Source organism: Natator depressus, chromosome 1 (genome assembly GCF_965152275.1).
Source record: "Natator depressus isolate rNatDep1 chromosome 1, rNatDep2.hap1, whole genome shotgun sequence".
Taxonomy (NCBI): Eukaryota; Metazoa; Chordata; order Testudines; family Cheloniidae; genus Natator; species Natator depressus.
The window spans coordinates 25,010,305-25,029,662 of NC_134234.1; the positions used below are offsets into that span (position 1 = coordinate 25,010,305).

Here is a 19,358-nt window from a genome sequence, read left to right on the forward strand (position 1 = left end):
GTGAAAAATGTGTAAAAATAAAAAGTATAGATTATGTATGAATGGAAAAATAAAAGTTAACTTCCTCTGAAGAAACTTATTCAATTTGAAAAAAAAAATTATTTAGATTGCTTTTCTATACTTTTTCTTTACAAAATCATCAATTAAGTCATCATAAGTAATATTTTGTAAAGAGGCACTTTCAATTGTATCTAGCAAAACCACAGCTTGTGTAGTCGTGGCAGAGCGCTGGGAGAGAGCTCTCCCAGTGCTCTAAAAAGCCCACCTCCACGAGGGTCATAGCTCCCAGTGCTGATGCACTGTCTACACTGGTGCTTTACAGCACTGAAACTTGCTACATGCAGCGGGGTGTTTTTTCACACCGGTTCCGGTGGCCAGCCCCATCCCCCGGCTGGCCCACCCCGCTCACGGGCTCTGTGCCAGTTCCGGCGGCCAGCCCCATCCCCCGGCCGCCTCCCACCGCGAGCTGCGCCCCGGCGAGTGGCGTGAACACAGACTGGAGGACTCAGAAGGAGCAGGGGGCAGCCACACAGCCGGCGGCTGGAGAGAAGCAGCTGTTTCCCCTTACTGTGTGGCTGCCCTGTGTTCCTCCTGCATCCGGTGGCCCACGTTTGCGGCACTCACCACCACCCGTACCTCCCACCTGCTCCCCGGAGGCTGCAGGTCAGCCTCCCTCCCTGCTCTCCTGCCCCCCACAGCTTCTGCCCCTGCAGAGCGGGCTGCCGAAGTGAACGGCCCGGGGCCCCCCTGTTGTTGGGGGACCCTGTGCCAGGGCACGGTAAGTTTCATGGTAAATCCACCCCTGGACTTGAGAAATCACCAAGTCCAGCCCCGTGCACTGAGGCAGGACCAAGTAAACCTAGACCAACCTGATGGGTGTTTGTCCAACCTGTTTTTAAAAACCTCTAACGATGAGGATTTCACAACCTCCCTTGGAAGCGTACTCCAGAGCTTAGCTATCCTTATAAATAGAAAGTTATTCCTAATGTCTAACCTACATTTCCCTTACTGCAAATTAAACTCATTACTTCTTGTCCTACCTTCAGCTGACATAGAGAACAATCGATAACTTTTCTCTTTATAACATTACTCAACGTATTCAAAGACTGTTATCAGGTCCCCTCTGAGTCTCCTTTTCTCAAGAATAAACATGCCCAGTTTATTTAACCTTTCCTCATACATCAGGTTTGCTAAACCTTTTATCATTTTTGTAGCTCTCCTCTGGACTGTCTCCAATTTGCCCTCATCAGCCTTAAAGTGTAGTGGCCCAGAACTGGACACAATAATCCAGCTGAGGCTTCACCACTGCCAAGTAGAGTGGGACAATTACCTCCTGTGTCTTACATACAACACTTCAGTTAATGCATCCCTTTTCTTTACCCTTTCTCTATCTTGTATGTTTAGACAGTAAGCTCTTTGGGGCAGGGATCATCTCTCACTACACATTTGCATAGTGCCTAGCCCAATAGGATCCTCATCTCAGTGGGGCTTCTAGGCATTACTGTAATAATAAATAAAGTAATGTTTGCAAAGCACATCTAACTCAATATGCAAGAAAACCATATGTGGTATAATTAGAGAGCATCTTCCATTGCTTGGTCATTATATGGCATGTACTGCTGCTTTCTTCAAAATGCCTAGACTAAGTTTTTAATCACTGAAAATATGAGCTTAAGATGTAAATGAACTCAAGTCAACCATATGTTGCATGTGTAACCCTTCTGCCCATCAGAGTTGGCAGCAACAAGGGCCGGGTTCCGTATCTAGGGGTTCCATTCCAATAACACAATGCAAAACCGGCCCGAGCCCCCACCCAGTGACCTGGGACAAATATATACCATCCCCGCTGGGCGCCTCCAAGAGGCAATACTTCCCCTCTCGCAAGCACAGAGTCTGAGTGTAGCAAAGCCTTTTAATAACAGAGAGAAACAATGTGGCATTATGTTGGGGAAACACCACCAACAGGATTCATGACACAACCCACGAGCAAAAAACCCACCTCAAGCAAATTGGGGCATGTCCTTTCCCTTTGATTCTTGAGTCCAGCAACCCAAAATCACCCAAAGTCCCAAAAGTCCAACACCCCAAAAGTCTTTGTCCCTGGTCAGTGCAGCCCCAGAGTTCAAAAGTTTATCTGCAGAGTTTTACCTCCCAACCTGGGTGGAGGTGGGAGGGTTAAGGGGCACCTTACGTGGTCCAAAGCCCATTGCCCCACCTCTCCATGGGACTCTGCTCTGCTCCACCAGCCATCCCACGAATCGCTCCACTCTGACAGTCGTCCCATGAGCCGCTCCAGCCGACCCGCAAATACTCTACTCCAAGAACCGCTCTGCTCTGCCAGCTGTCCCGCAAACTGCTCAGCAATATATCTTCAGGCTCCCTCGCTACTTAACACAACACTCAGTGATTTCACCTCTTAGTAAGTTTAGCTCTTCTGTGATTTCAGCTTGTAGTAGGGGAGCCTCAGTGCTGGGGCATCATTGGCCCAAAGTGAATTCAGCTCAGCAGCCTGTAACTAGATTCCTAATGGAATCAAAATTAGCTCTGATATTCCACAATGGAGAGAGGGGGAAGTGCAATTAGCATGTAAGACCCCATACCACCAGGTATTAATACCTATCCCCAGCATCTCTCAATTCACTGAGTTTTGGAGCCTAGCGAGTGCTACTTAGTTGATGGTGAGTCCCTCCATCATAACAAAAGGCCAAGTACAGTTCCGCTGTCCTTGATTCACATAATCAGGATAATAACCATTTATTCTTCCTGCCCCAATAACAGAGAAACTGGGGATCCCACAGCAGCCAAAGTGACCATTTGGGCAGCTATGGGCTCATGCTAGGCGGGGTGAGTGTGCCTATGCAAATGAGATCAGCCCCTGAAGTTCTTTTCCACAACTTGGCACAACTCACCACCAGATGTCAGGGTGGAGCTCATCCTGACTCTGCTTACACATTCATTACCTACCATATCATTACAAACCCGACATACCATCCTCCCACAGCTTTTGTCTAAAATCTAATCTAGATTTGGACTAGAACCATGAAGTTCTGGTTTGCTCTAAATTGTAAGGTTCAAGACTGCCTGGATAGAGGGAGTTGGTTTGGACCACGCACTGTTTAAAAGAATTTGATACAAGTATTTGGTTCCATGACCAAGTTACTTAAAATTGGCAAACTGGCATTGAACAAAATACTCTCATTGACATTCGGTAGCACTGTATAGCATAAAGGAGAAAATGCAGAAGCATGAGAAGTGATGAAGGAAGTGGAAAATCAAGATAATGATGCTACATCTTCTCAATGCAACCCCTGCACTATTCACACTACAGAAAGCAGCGAATACAAAGTGTGTTCTTGCAGATGACTCTGCAGTGGCATGTGTACAGCTGTCCAGATCTGACTGAGGGGTTTCAGCTGGTGTTTCTCAGCCAGTTCTCAGAGCTCTTGCTGAGAAAAAATATTATGCGTGATATTAAGGGAACAGCTCTTGCCGGTATCACTGACTTCAGTGCTCCACTCTGCCCATAAACACATATCTTAAATCATTATCCGATTAGCTATCCTTAATGGGCAATCTGCAGTCCCGAGTGGGCAGTATATCATTAGTCTGCATGACATTTAGAGCCCATTTGCCTGACTGATAACACAAGCTCTGCAGATCTTGCCAGCTCTTCATCTGCTGTTAGTCTTTAGATAGGCTGTTTAGTGACAGGGAAAGAGTGATTTGAGCAAAGCTTGGGAACCAGAACTAATAGGCTCTCTTCCTGGCTCTGTGGCCTTGAGTAGGTCACTTAACTTCTAAAAAGAAAAGGAGGACTTGTGGCACCTTAGAGACTAACAAATTTATTTGAGCATGAGCTTTCATGAGCTACAGCTCACTTCATCAGAATCTTTCTCTGTTTGCTGTAGAGGATGTTGATCAGGTGCTTCTGCAGTTTCTTTGAGAGCGTGTGGCACAAGCTGTCAGCATAGTCTGTGTGGTATGTAGATTGTAATGGATTTTTTACCTTCAGTCCTTTTGGTATGATGTCCATCTGTTTGCATATGGAAAGGAAGATGATGTCTGTCTGTATCTGTACGAGCTTTTTCATGAAGTTGATAGATTTCCACTCCATACGGCTAAATTCAGTGCCTTGCATAATGACAGGTTTCAGAGTAGCAGCTGTGTTAGTCTGGATCCGCAAAAAGAAAAGGAGTACTTGTGGCACCGTAGAGACTAACAAAAAAGCAAACAGATGGATATCATACCAAACGGACCGAAGGTAAAAAATCCATTACAATCTACATACCACACAGACTATGCTGACAGCTTGTGCCACACACTCTCAAAGAAACCGCGGAATCACCTGATCAACATCCTCTACAGCAAACAGAGAAAGATTCCGACAAAGTGAGCTGTAGCTCATGAAAGCTTATGCCCAAATAAATTGGTTAGTCTCTAAGGTGCCACAAGTCCTCCTTTTCTTTTTGCAGATCCAGACTAACACGGCTGCTACTCTGAAACCTGTCACTTAACTACTGAGTCTCAGTTCACCTCTCTGTAAAGAATGTAAAATATCATTTTTACTGGGGGAACCGAGGTTGGATTATTTAATATCTCTAAAGTGCTTCAAAATATTTAGATCAACGGGGCTATGTAAGTGTATAGTGTAAGTGTAAGTGTACAGTGCTGTGTTAAACATAAACTACTAAAAATTAAGGGAAAGCAGAATTTGTCTTCTGCATCGTCAAGTTTAAAAACTCTGTTAAGTCAATGTTCAGGTGTAAACTTTTGAAAGAACAACCATAACATTTTGTTCAGAGTTATGAACATTTCAGAGTTGTGAAATGTTACCTCCATTCCCGAGGTGTTCATAACTCTGAGGTTCATAGAATCAGAAGGGACCTCAGGAGGTCATCTAGTCCAAGCCCCTGCTCAAAGCAGGATCAATCCTCAGTTTTTGGCCCAGATCACTAAATGGCCCCCTCAAGGACTGAACTCATAACCCTGGGTTTAGCAGGCCAATGCTCAAACCATTGAACTATCCCTCCCCCTGATAGGTTCTGCTGCATTCTGTTTTCATTTTGACTAAGCTTTGCTATGCATGTCCTTTAGAATGTGAGCATAATTTGGGGAGGCAAGATTTTCCTTAGCTGTAGAAACATGAGTCAAATGTTGAAATGAAAAGATTTTTATTGATACCTTGGGATTCATCTGAACCCACCTTTATCCAAGACAGCCAGATGCCCAGCAAGAATAATCCTCTTTGCCCCCTCCCACAATGAGAAATAACAGAGTCCTCCTTACCTACAACTCTAGATTTCAAGGCCAGAAGGAATCAATATAATACATATTGTCCAGCTTCCTTCACAGAATTTTACCTTGTAATTCCTGTATGTAGGGACATATGAGAGGGAGGGAGGGAGAGAGAGAGAGAGAGAGAGAGAGAGAGAGAGAGAGAGAGAGAGAGAGAGAGAGAGAGAGAGAGAATACATATATTCACAATAATTGGGGACCAGAAATATCCACAGTATATATCACACACAAGACCCAAATCTCTGCGCTGTAACTCTATTGAAATCTCTGTGCTATGTTGTGACAAGAAGGTGCATTCTATAATGGCAAGGTAGGGATGTGCTAAACACGTGCATATCCCATCTGCACCATTTCCACCATTATTAATACTTGGTGTGTGCATTTACTGTGCACGCTTACTTGTCCTGGGAGTTTCATTTCCCTAACAGCCCATTCGCCAGATATGGGTTGGTGCCACACAGTAAGGAATGGGATATTACTCTCTTCTCTCTTTCTCCCAGTAGCATCACCCTCACCACTGGAAATCAAGTCTCATTGTGCTAGCATTGGCAAGTGAGGCAAGAGAGGAGATAGTAGGTGCAGAAAAGAGCATAGAGAGCAGCTCAAGCTAGAGGAAAGCAATCTTATTCTCAGGAAAGGCAGTGATGCTGCTCAACATTTTTGCAGACACACAGTGAAGTACTGTTGTCCTCTTTAAACTCCCTATACATTTGTAACGCTGTAGTCTTCTTTCTCTATAGCTTAAGTAAGAGACAATGCTCAATAGAGATTTCCACTGAAGCAAACTGTCATATTTGTAAGCCTCTATAAATCCCGTCTCTTACAGTTGGTAACGGTAAAACCAGAGCGTGTACTGTAGCTAACATAGAATTGCAGTTTGAATCATAGAATCATAGAATATCAGGGTTGGAAGGGACCCCAGAAGGTCATCTAGTCCAACCCCCTGCTCGAAGCAGGACCAATTCCCAGTTAAATCATCCCAGCCAGGGCTTTGTCAAGCCTGACCTTAAAAACCTCTAAGGAAGGAGGGAGGATGCTGCTGTAGTGCTGCTGTAGCTGTGTGGGTCCCAGGATACTAGAGTGACAAGGTGGGTGAGGTAATAGCTTTTATTGGACCAAGTTCTGTTGGTGAAAGAGACAAACTTTTGAGCTAACACAGAGCTCTTCTTCGTGTAGGGTGGAAAGCAGATGTAGTGCAGGACCTACACGTGGGATTAGAGAACATCACCGAGGTTTTTTAAGATTGTTCAAAATATGAGGTTCACCAAAAAAAGCCTAGCATAGTATTGGAGTATTTATACTGTTATCCATAGTGTGACTTCCAGTTCATAGATTACATTAATTATAGCAACAACAACAAAGCCTCCTTGGCACTATTTATGCACAGCTTGATTTAACTGGCACCAAGCCAGCAGCAACAATAGTGCTTCATCCAAAGTATAATTTAATGTTTTGACTCTTTGATTTCAAGACTCCCCATGAGTGAAGGAAAGAGACAGAGTGAGTGAATGTGTGTTAGCAGGGGGCCATTCTGCATAATAGCCATGAATTTCAGCACATAACTGTCTAATTAATTCTCATTGTCTTCAAATGTAATCATGCAGAAGCACTAGATAAAACACCTGTTCTGTATAAGTAGGAAAAATATTTATATGGCCAAATTCTGTTCTCAGTTACTATGATGAAACTCAATAGAGTTACTGTAGATTTACATCAGTGTAAATGAGACCATTGTGTCAGTTCAGTGCCATAGGGCTTAATAATGACGTGAGTAGACTATACACTTTATGTTGCCTCTCTGTAGCAGGTGAATTTCACCATGAGAGTTTACTATGGCAATCATGAGCACTTAGAGTGCTGGTGGTGTCTTCTCTCCATACCAGTTTGGACAAAAAATAATATACACAGTTTGCATTTAGTTGCCCTAGATTAAAAAAATTAGACTGGTGTCCATTTTATTTTATGTTGATTCAACGAGCTCTTTCCAAGACCTTTATTCTAAATTGGCTTTCTGATTGTGGCCACAAATCAGGTAGAGGTGCAAACTGTCTGATTTGGATCCGCGTTTTTTTGTATGTGCATCGTAACAAAATATCCTTGGGGGAATTATCAGCAGCAGCGATTGAACTAAAAAACATAACCTCTACTGCCCAAGCTACAAGATCTATGTTACATCTATGGCTAGAAGGTTTTTAACGCCTGGTTTGACAAAGCCCTGGCTGGGATGATTTAGTTGGGGTTGGTCTGCTTTGAGCAGGGGGCTGGCCTTGACCTCCTTAGGTCTCTTCCAACCCTAATCTTCTGTGATTCTATGATCAAAGGCTGTATAGATTTAAACCTCTATATGGGCCAGTCTGGCACTCGTTGGGATTTTTTCCCCATAAATTTTCATCTGAAAATGCCTCTTTGTTGAAAATGAACCTTTTGGCTGTAGCGTGTCATTCTGACAAACCTTTCATTGTGAAGGTTCGTAGGTACAGGATGGAATTTCTGGTGAGAGAGAGAGAGAGAGATTGAGTGAGCAGGCACATGCCTCCCCCTGCCCTCAATAGTCCAGATCACTCAACTGGGAAGTGAGGGATCCAAGTTCAATTTCCAGCCCCACATCAGGTGAAGCAGCAACTTCAACAATAGAGTCAGACAAAAGAACATAAGAACGGCCAGACAGGGTGAGACCAAAAGTCCACCTAGCCCAGTATCCCGTCTTCCAACAGTGGCCTATGCCAGCTATCCCAGAGGGAATGAACAGAGCAGGCAACCATCAAGTGATCCATCCCCTATTGCCCATTCCCAGCTTCAGGCAAACAGAGGCTAGGGACACCATCCCTGCCCATCCTGGATAATAGCCATTGGTGGACCTCTCCTCCATGAATTTATCTAGTTCTCTTTTGAATCCTGTTATAACCCCAGTCTCTCAATCTCTTATGTTGAACTGTTCAACTTTTTTATAAAGTGAATATTCATTGGTACAGAGAGACTGACTCGATAGCCTGAGCCGTAGGGCGCTGTAGAAGACCCAGGTTCAAGCCTCTGCTCTTTCACAGCTTAGTTGAGTGCCCCAATCACTTCGCTTTTCCGGGGTGAAGGTCAGTGTCGGTCTCTCTCTCTCTTTCATTTGTTCACAAAAAAATTCAAAAAGTCATTTTCATTTTGATGCAGAATGAAAACCAGATTCAAAAATCTCAGGGGCGGGTTGCAAAACAAAATTCTTGTTTCCCACCTACCCGTAGTCCAGGAATCCATGGGAGACAGAGCACCACACTGTATAAGCCTGGGTTACATGCAGGAATGCAGGTTCAAGTTGCACCTGTGGAAAGGGAGACCAAACCTCAAGTGGCCTTGTGATGATATATCCTTTATATCTAGAGAGTGTAATATCATTCTCATTATGACTCTTTTATTTATTTCACTTTCACATAAACACAGGCAGTAATAATTCATTTCATTGCAGTGTTGTTTTTATCCTTTGCCAGGACATGTTACATACACTCAGAGTGGTTTTTCATGGAGCCACACAATGTAAGAATGTGGTTTTGATTTTGGTAGGTTCCAGCCCTTGTACATTTCAATTTTTGAGAGTGCATGGCTGTCAAAGACAACACCTTATTCAGCCCAGTTCTCTTATCTTTGTAATATGATGCAGTAGCCCCTACGGTCCCCAGTGATGGATAAGATCCATCATATTAACAATTACATAACAAAAACACTGTGCCTGCCCCACAAAATTTACAATCCTAATGTAAACTGGTAGGTGGTTTAATCAGCCAGGGAATGGAAATAAGATTGTGTTATTTTTCACAGCATACAAACAGAGATGTTAAAGAAAAACCTAAATACTCTTTCTGAAAGGTTGCAAGATAACACTACTTTATTAAAATCCATAACCTTAACACACAAAGAACCAAAACCAGACAGAGACAAAGCAGGCTGCTCCTTAAAGCAGAGAGGCATGACTCAACCCATCTTGTTCTAGGCTGGATCTTTGCAGCCTGACTCAGATTGAACACTTTTCTACAGAGTCCACTAGCCTGTAAGCAGGACCAGGAAACACCTTACATTTGACGTGATAGCTTGTAATTTTTAACACAGTTTACAATACACTACAGGTTCCATTCCTCAGTCCTTTTAAGGCCCTTTCCTCACAGGGCAATAATTCCCCAGAGGCTTTCCTTGCTTTAGCCAGCCTGGAGAGGAGAAGGTACACCTTACCCATTATGCCCCTTTGACCCAGTTTCCCCTTCCATTTACACTCTGTCCTAAGCAAACACGTGACCAGCTGGGACTTCCTAACACTTTACAGGCTGCAGCTTCTCTACCTTGTCACTCTACTGATCTCCCTTCTTACCAGTTTTCCGTGAAGGTTTCTCCATTGGGCTCGGTTGAATGACTCCCAGACTTACACTGATGGGAGAGGAGACTCAGGCCCCAGAGGTTCCATGTGGCTCACAAATGAGTTCCAGGTAGATGCGCTCTGACTCAGGGGAGAGCACATCCCAGTCTGAGCTTCAGGGATCGAACTGTCACTTGTTCTATTGCACGTGGAAACTCAGCAGCTTCTCAGCTTTTCTTGTTAATTCAACCAAGTTAATAAGTAATTATTGCAGATCAGAAAGTTCTCCTCCCCCTGAGTGGGATGCATCTCATCAGACTGCAGAACTTTTAAGATAAATCAGGGTAAGAAAACTAATTCTCTCGCCTTTTAACACATATTGAAGGAAAATATGGCTTTTCACCAGGGGGCTAATTCCCCAGTCGTCAGCTCGTGAGCACATTGCAGAATGGACCCAAACTCCTCCAAGACATCTGAGGAATACGGATCCAAATCTGGCTATTCCTATAGTGTGTAGCAAAGTTTAATTTTAACATGACAGTGCTACATAGTGTGCTATTTTCTAGCAAAAGTATTATTAAGTTCTTTATTTCACTTCTTAAAGAATTTATGCTGCATTAAAACAAAATTTACAAACATTTTTTAGGTTCTTTACAATAAATAGAGTAGTGAAAACTCCAAACATTAAAAAATCATGAGTTAGAGCCCCAAATCTCATGAGATTGTCTTAACAATAATGAGATTTTTGATTAAATGATGAATCTGGAGCCCCTTTTGTTTGCCTTCTGGGTTTTTATGAGCTTCTAAGACACACACTCGTCATGTTTTCAAGCTTTCCTCTGCAACCATAAGGGCTAGAAACATCTTTAAAAAATGGAAACAAACATGTGGGAGGGATAGCTCAGTGGTTTGAGCATTGGCCTGCTAAACCTAGGGTTGTGAGTTCAATCCTCACATTTAGGGATCTGGGGCAAAAATTGGGGATTGGTCCTGCTTTGAGCAGGGGGTTGGACTAGATGACCTTCTGAGGTCCCTTCCAGCCCTGATATTCTATGATTCTAATGTTCACATAATCATTTGACACCAGGAGTTGGGACTTCCGGAAAAACACCAAATATCAATGCAACTCAGGATAAAATCCTGAGAGCTTGCAACATTGTAGCAGTAAATACAATCTAGGTACAACTATGGCCCTCCATTCCCACAGAAACAAAGTATTCCACAATGTTTGATATATGTATCCTTACAACACTCCTGTGAGATAGGGAAGTAATTATCATCCCCAGCTGACAGAGGCACGGAGACTAAGTGAGTTGCCCAAGATCACACAGAAAGTCTGGTGGAGCAGGAATTAAAGCCTGTCTGCTCAGGACACAGACTAGCACTCTAACCACTGTGCAATTCTTACATTCTTCAGCTGCTTACATTTTTTGACCTCATAGCATTAAGCCAGGTTTCACATAAACCTGGATCCTGCAAGTTGCTGAAACGGAGGCACAAAGATAAAATGAATTTCATAAGAGCCAGGGCTAGAGCCCTGGTATTCTGCCTCTCACTCCTATGCTTTTAAACCACAAGACAACCACTCACCCTACAGCAGGAGCAGAGCAGGAGTGACATGAAGAAAATCATGTTCTAGTAAGAATATATGCATGACTTAAGACTCACTGGGTAAAGTTATGGGTCTCCAATTGAAGTTCCTGTTAAGCATATGATATTACTCTGTACGGCAGCAGTTTTCAAACTTTTTGAGCTGAGCCCCCACTTTGAGTTACAATTTTTTGTTGCCCCCCTCCGCCCTGAACACTGACAAAAATAGACACATGCAAGGCTGTATGGCCTGCTGAGGTGGGTTGGCGGTGAAGGTGGTGCTCCCTCCCCGAACCCCCACCCAGAGTCGCCGCTTGCCCCCCACCCCCAAGCATTCCTCGGCACATCCCTAAGGCTGAGCAGTCCACAGTTTGAAAACATCTGCCATATGGAAAGCCTTGTGTGAAAGCAAAGTATGATTCAGGCAAGGGGGAAGGTGTATGGGCATGATCTCATAAAGGGAGGCGGCATGGAGCTAGGAGATCTTGTTTCCAATTGCAGCTCCGACACTAGCCTCTGGCATGAGCTTGTGCAAGTCACTCATCCCCTCCGGGCATCCGTTTTATCACCTATAAAATGACACTTTTACAAAGTGGTCCAGGATCTATGGATGAAAAGTGTTGTACAAAAGAAATTAACATTTTTAATTATGAAAAAAAACTGATTAAAATAGTTCAGTCATCAATAAAGGTGCATCCCATGGTCAAAAGAGACATGGAATATCATACATTTAACCATTTTACAGAGTTTACATTCTAAATGTTAAGATTGTTATAGGATGATTACATGGTATAAGAATGTGTAACCCAGTGCTTTATGGATAATTATTTTAATTATGAATTTGAAAGATTCTGTAAGTCTGCAATTCATTGTCTTGAGCTTTTGCTTTCAGTTTGTTGCATGCCTCCTTGATTTACAAGTGGTATTTTATATTTTATTTCTCTGCCTGCAGAAACATAATGGACCCCTCCAGGGTCAGTATGTTCATATCGTGAGGGTATTTATATTGAAGCTGACTGCCTATAACAGTCTGGTCAATTGTCCTGGTAGCTGAAATGGTCAAAAACTCCTCTGCCACTGAGGCAAAAATAACCAATGAAACCTTGTGAAAGGGCCATTCCTGTGTGTTGGTGGCAAATGTAACAATTATCTGGAACAGCTAAAGCTGTCTTCCTTACCAAGATGAGGAAATTGGTACCTTAACACCAAGCAATCATTGCCATTAGCACTGGTTTGGTTTTCGTGGCTTTCTTGATATAGCCACACCATTAGAATGTAAGACCAATGAATTCTGAAGCACGTGAACCAAGGAAGGCCACTGCATGGCCAGCAATCATGTGGACGCCAAAAGCTTCAGGGGCAGAACAGGCTTGCCAGTGATTGAGAGAAACTGAATATCCAGCCAGACCACCTTAATGACCTAGCGAGGGATCGATCCAGGGGGCGCTCGAACTGCAAGGAGGCCACATGCCTCTGGGATTTGCCAGGATAATGATAAACATAAAGGAAGAAAACAATTCAGTGCCTGTGCATGCGTGGGGTGTAAAAGCAGGAAGATTTTGGTTTTGCTGACAGGAAGATGAAACATTCTCAATGCAATTTGCAAATAGAGACATTACAAAGGTAATTAGGTAAAAACTGTCTAGAACTTTTGCTTCATTAATTGCTTAATTATCCAGAAATAATTTGGAAACAAGCAAACATAAGAGAATGTTTCCCTAGCGCTAAACTGCAGAAACCCTCTGGTAATTCACACCTACATATTTTCCTGGTCTAGGTCTTCATGCGTCAAGTACATTGAAACAAAATATTATTGCTGAATAAAAAGGAGGACATACTTTTTAAGCAAGTGTTTACTACACATGAGGGTCTGCTGTTATTGAAAATGATGGAGAATCTTTTATTGTGTTCAGTGGGAGCAAGCTTGGGCCATTATGCCTTGATCCCTCAAACACTTATCCGTGTGTTTAAAATTACTCATGGGTAGTAACACTGTAGTAAATGTGAATGCCACGTGAGTGTTTGCAAGATCAGGGTCTTAGAATCCAAGGCCAAAATTACCCAGAGCAGTGTGTAATTTTGAGCACTTGCTCTTCAGAGTTGACGAGGGTCGGTAACTCTCCTTGAAGTCAACAGAAGCTGTGAGAGCTCAGCACCTCTTGAAATCAGTCTAAAGTGCCTGGAGCATCCCATAAACAGAAGCACCCCAAAACTAGAGGCTACTCTTGAAAAGTTGCCTTCGGGTACTAGATACAACATTTTCTTTTCACTTCAGAGACTGCTAATAGGACCCAGAGCCTTTCATTGCTACGCCATCCGTTCAAACCCAGAACAGAGAGGCAGGAAAGATGGGTCTTAAGTCAAAAGTAGGTCTGAACATTCCTGTAGGTCTGCATCACAGACTTGTCCAAAGACGTAGCATCAGAAGAGGCACTATAAGGGAAGTGGGAGATATCTACAGCTGCCGCATGTGCCATGGCAGCAACCAACCCTCACTGAGCAAGTAACCCATTGTGTAAGGAGCTGCCTGTTTGTTTCACCCGAGCCTGACAGCCCAGAACTGTAACACACACCTGTACAGCAAACTCTTATGCCTTCGCCAAATGCAGAGATTGTCTATACCATCATGAGTCACCTATTACCCTTTTACTTTGCATTAACCCCAGGCTCCCTCTCTGTCACAGCCAGAGCTTGAAGGGTGGCTTGTGTCTGTTTGCTTGCTTGATTTAAACTTGAAAGATGCCTCCCTGATCTAAATCGCCAACAGTTATTTACAGCCAAGAAATCCAAATGCCAGCAGAATTGTATGGACTCTCTCAGGAAAGAGAGGGTATGAATATCAGCGGAGAACCCTGAAGTATTATACCCAGATTTTAGTTACAAAGGGCAGTAAAACAAAGATGTCCCCAGAAAGAATGAATGTATGGAATAAGGCTATGCAATTAGTATAATGACAAGCATAAGTGAATGCAAAGAAAGGATACAGATAATTATGTAGTAGTCAGGAGGGGTGGAAAGTAAACTTCTGAGCATCATTTGTTGTGAAACTGAGACAGACACAATACAGGAAAATGAACATCTAGAAATATTTGTACTTACTTAAGGAAACAGCCAACACAAAAACACTTAGAATAAATAAAAAAGGCAGTAGCACAAAATCTTTAAATGAAAAGCGAAGTGGGACTGATACAAATAACTTGGTCAAATTGAAAGACCCCTTGTACCACAAATCAGTAAGTGCATCATGGTACATAGCATGTGTCTGTGAGGGCTTTAAAATAACAAGAGCAGCAACTAATTTTAAATTAACCATCATGAAGGAGTATCATGAACCCTGACCTGAGAAAGCCTTTTAAAAGGGAGGAGGCTATCACAGAGCCGTCGCTGTAAACCATGGCTCAGCACAAGAGCTGGCAATGTTAAATATTGTTCTGCAGTCCAACTACTCACTGCAGAGCCGATAGATTGCCATAGAATCTTACCCATACTTGACTGGTTAGGTATGCTTGGACTGAATAATAGTCACCATCCAGAGTTGCTCTGATGTGGCTAGATCGAGCATTTCTTCCATTATACGCAGTACATCAGCAAGGACATCATTGGGCAAATGGTTGATGAACTTGTTGGCCAAATTATGCTCATATTTATGCTGGATTTATGCCAATATAAAAGGAGAATATGCCCTATGTTTCCATGCAATATTCAGAGCCAGGAACTCCTCAGTTCCACTGTGAAGTACATGGATGCAACTCCCACTACAGTTAATAGGAACTGTATCCATGTAACCAAGAGCAGACTTGGGCCTCTGCAGTTTGCAGGGGGCTAGACTGTGAGCTCCTAACGCACAGTGTGTAGTACCTTACTGTACAAGTCGCTCCATCGATTTGAATGCCATGACTCATGGGGCAAGATACTATTCAACATGAGTAAGGGCATTATAATCTGGCCCAGAGTAAGCTCACCACAGTGTCCTATCCCATCTGTAACAAGCAACTTGTCTGTTGGTATTGCCACCCAGATTAGAACACCAATAACTAACAGATAAAGTTATGCAGACCAAATCCTCCAGAAGAAACAAGTGAGAACTGGATTTCATTGTATTCTTGTCAAACAGAATAACCAGTCCTTAACCTTTTCATCAAGAGTATATCACGTATACAGGGCCAAATTCTTCTCTCCAATATACGGGTGTAGATCCAGGGATATCAATGGCATTATTCCAAGTTTGCAATGGTTAAGCCTGGCCTCTAGTATTCAGAGACAGAACAAGTTTTGGCAAGTCTAAAAGTTTCCACAAATTTACAGTAGGAGACTGTCAGTTTGACTGCAATGCCAGTAGTCATCAAATCAAGGCATTCAAAGGTACATCACTTGCCAAAGCAAAACACTTTCCTTTGCACAAAACCAGAGAGAGGTAAGCTCCAATTGGCCAGACCCCAATTATCTCAAATTTGCAGCTGAAACAACAGCAAAATAAGCTCATTTATTTTCAGTCACCTCCCTTCATCTAATAATGGGAGCCCTGGTTTCAACTATTTTTTCCTGAGCCTGATACAAAATGCATGCCTTAATTACCTTGTCATTCAGGGCAGAAAGTTAAAGTTTAATATGATACATGGAGGCAGCATAGGGGGACCTGCAAATGAACCAGATGTTGCTAGTTCATGATGATCACTGTGCAACGTATTTGTATATGGTTCTCATTTATCCAGCAGCAGCTGGAAAGAACAGCTGGTGCTGGGAATTCATCAGCCATATTTCATCAACACACTTTCTAACAGAATGTTACAGGAGTGACTGTGAATGCTGATAGGTTTTCATTGGAATTAAGGGAAACTATAGTAGGTAACCGGAGTAGGAGCAGACAAAGATTAACCAAGACCAATTAACACAATAAAAAGATAATCCTTCCTAGTGTCTTGAAAGAAGGAAGTAGAAAGATTCTTTGAGCTGAGGGGTAATTATTGTAAACCGATTCCACATAAGTAACCTCAGCAAGTCCTCTAACTGAGCTAAAAGAAATAAAGCAGAAAACACAGTGATCTAACGGCAATCAAAGCTTTACAAACAACAGTCAAGAAGCATCTATATTAAAGCAGGCCTCGGGCAGTACTGTCGCTCTGGTATTAAAGGTATAAATGTTCCATCATATTTTTAGGAGGTAATTATTTGCTAGAGAAGCCAAATATATGACTATGTAAAGTGAAGTCTAGTTGCCTATGGGCACACGAATAAAGTTTCATATGCACACGTAATAAAGACCAGTGTGTGCATATATATAGAAATATACAATTAAGTGTGTAAATGGTCAGACAGTCAAATCCAGCCATGCTACAGTTTACATACACACAATTTTAACTCTGCTCCCTTTTAGAGATACATTTCAAGAATCTTCAAACATATGATCACATACTGCTTCACAACCAGAAGCAGCCAAAGCAGGGACTGCTGCACTGGAAGAGTGGTGGGGGAATGGGTCCTAGCCAGAGCCACCCCTCTCCATACCACCCCCTGAGATCTAGAACCCCAATGCTGGCCCCAGACCATTTCTTAAAGCTTTGAATACCTTATTTTTTGTTGCATTTGTACTGCATTTCATAGACATCATAGATATCAAGGTCAGAAGGGACCATTATGATCATCTAGTCTGACCTCCTGCACAATGCAGGCCACAGAATCTCACTCATTTATGACTTTGATGTACGATATGCATGCATGATTTATCCCTGTCATATAAGACAATAAAGTTGCATGCTAGGGTCTGTAAATCTGTCTTTATTCATGCCAAATATAAGCAAATAAAAAATTGTTTCCTCTAAGCATAGAGAAACTTTTTAATTTTAAGAATAACTGAAATGTACTAACATGAAGAAATTGAACTGTGCACCAACATTGGGTAGGCCAGGATTACAGTAGGTGACAGCCTTAGAATGTTAACCCTAGTCCTTTAGTTCAAAAGGTTGCTTTTTTCGCCTTTGCCCTCGCAAACTGAAGCACTGTATCAGAAAGATCCAAAAACTGGCCAATGACATTTTCAAGCGATAAAATAGCAAGCGATGTCAGTCTCTCCTCAGCCATTGTCTATCAAAGGTATGTTTTAATGAGCCTGAACTTCGGAAACCTGTGCTCGCCACTCAAGGCTGTGACCAGCAGCATGAGCTGAATCCTCAAAGCTATCCACACATTAGGAAAAGTGTCCTTCACCTCTGCATCATGAATGAATTGGAGAACTCTTCATGAATGAGCGGAGAGTGCTTCCCATGTGGCAAAATGTGAGGGATGTTGTCCAGTTCAACGTAGAGGTGTTTATCTTTGACGTCCAAATATTCCCCATGTGTCAGTGTCTGGTGAAGGTCCATACAATTGTTCAAGAGTATTTTCCTTTCTGCCAGCATCTTATTAAGGTCATACAAAATCTCCCCTCCCTCCCCCTGGTCTTTTTATGGTGCTTCATTTGTCCAAACCTTTCTTCAATGGATACTTGAGCAGTCTCAATGAGTGAGCAAAAATCTCCCTCTTAAATTTGTCTTCCGAGCTTCCCTCACCTCATCTCTGCCCTTGTAACCAAACTGTCGCTTCTTCCAATGAGAAAAGGAGTACTTGCGACACCTTAGAGACTAACCAATTTATTTGAGCATAAGCTTTCGTAGCTACAGCTCACTTAAAGCTTATGCTCAAATAAATTCGTTAGTCTCTAAGGTGCCACAAGTACTCCTTTTCTTTTTGCGAATACAGACTAACACGGCTGTTACTCTGAAATTCTTCCAATGAATACAAGTTTCTGTGAAGACAGGCTCAACTCCTAAGTTTTCCACCGTTTCTTTGGCTGCAGTGGTGGCACCTTTGAGTCCATTAACTTTGTAGGCCACAACGAAATCAAGGAAGCTTCTCATCAGAGTAGTAGCAGTCACAATGTCCATCCTCTGAGTTTGTAATGCCTTGCTTACAACATTTAGTTGAAACAGGATATCATTCCAAACCACAATTGAGATCAGAAATTTGAAGTCAGTGATCTAGTTTGCCAGGCTTTGCACTTTGTGTCGGATTCTGGTCTCAACTTTACTTGACTGCACCATCGTAAACCTCAGGCACTTGGTACCTCACTGGCCGTATGCTGTCAATGCGGCTCTCCCAGCGAGTGTCACTGATTGGCTTCATGGTCAGATTTGTAACATAGTGTGTTAGGCTCTTCAACTGATAGTTGATACTAAAAACAGGATGTATATCTTTTCCAGAACTCTGAAGAGAGATACTGAATCTAAAGAAGATGACACTGCATCTGACTCAACCAGGTTGGGGGAATGGCAGCCTTAAGGCACGAAGAAAGCTCTTGGATTCAGCACAAGAATCCTTGCCTGGACGCTACTGTTCCTTCCCTTCATGTTCATGCCATTGTTGTAGCCTGGGCCGCAGCATTCTTGAAGCTTTATTTTATTGTCATTCAAAACATTCATAAACGGTTCTGTTAGGCCTTTTCCAGAAGAGTTGTCCACAGACCAGAAACAGATAAAGTGTTCCTTTACTTGGATATAGCCATCTTTGTCATGAACAAATCTTACTGTAAATGACATCTTTTCACTGAGACTAATGTTAAAAATGCAGTCCGTTATTACGGCATAGTACTTTGCTTTGCCGAGCTGCATCAATATGCTATTGAGTACCTTCCTTGCCATAGGGTCAATCAATTCATTTTGAATTGTGTTGCTGCAGTAATGGCTCATAGCTTCTTTATGAATTACTCGACAAAGGGGCGCACGCATGACATTGTCATATTTCCCCAGGAGCTCTACCAAACAGAGGAAATTACCGTTATATTCAGTGAACAACTTATCAGACAACCCCTGGAAAGCCAAATTATTCTTTGCAGGAAGAGAGTAATATTCTCTTTGAGCTGGGACTCAACTTCCATCAATTTGGAGTAGGCCGTAAGATGGCCAGGTGACTTTTTATGCTGATTCATGTTGATTCAGAGCATCAGCTAAGTTATGCCAGTAATTGTACCTCAAAAGTGCAAGCAACGACTTGGCATTCTTTTCAAATATTTTGCAACAAAACCAGAACACTTTGTCAGTTGATTTTGAGTAAACTAGCCAACGCCGATTCAGTTTCTCACCATTCTCGAGCTCTCTTTTGCAGTGTGACT

The 19,358-nt window shown here is 42.6% G+C and overlaps 1 long non-coding RNA gene across 1 annotated transcript in view; it reads right to left on the reverse strand.

The window, feature by feature from the left end:
* The window catches only part of LOC141989623 (uncharacterized), a 55,320-nt gene extending 45,634 nt beyond the window's left edge, over positions 1-9,686 (reverse strand). Inside the window, exons 1-3 of the long non-coding RNA XR_012640016.1 lie at positions 9,641-9,686; positions 8,520-8,602; positions 5,287-5,370 (exon numbers count right to left, since the gene is read on the reverse strand). This is a non-coding gene — a long non-coding RNA (uncharacterized LOC141989623). The remainder of the gene's footprint in view (positions 1-5,286; positions 5,371-8,519; positions 8,603-9,640) is intronic.
* Positions 9,687-19,358: the final 9,672 nt, after the last annotated feature.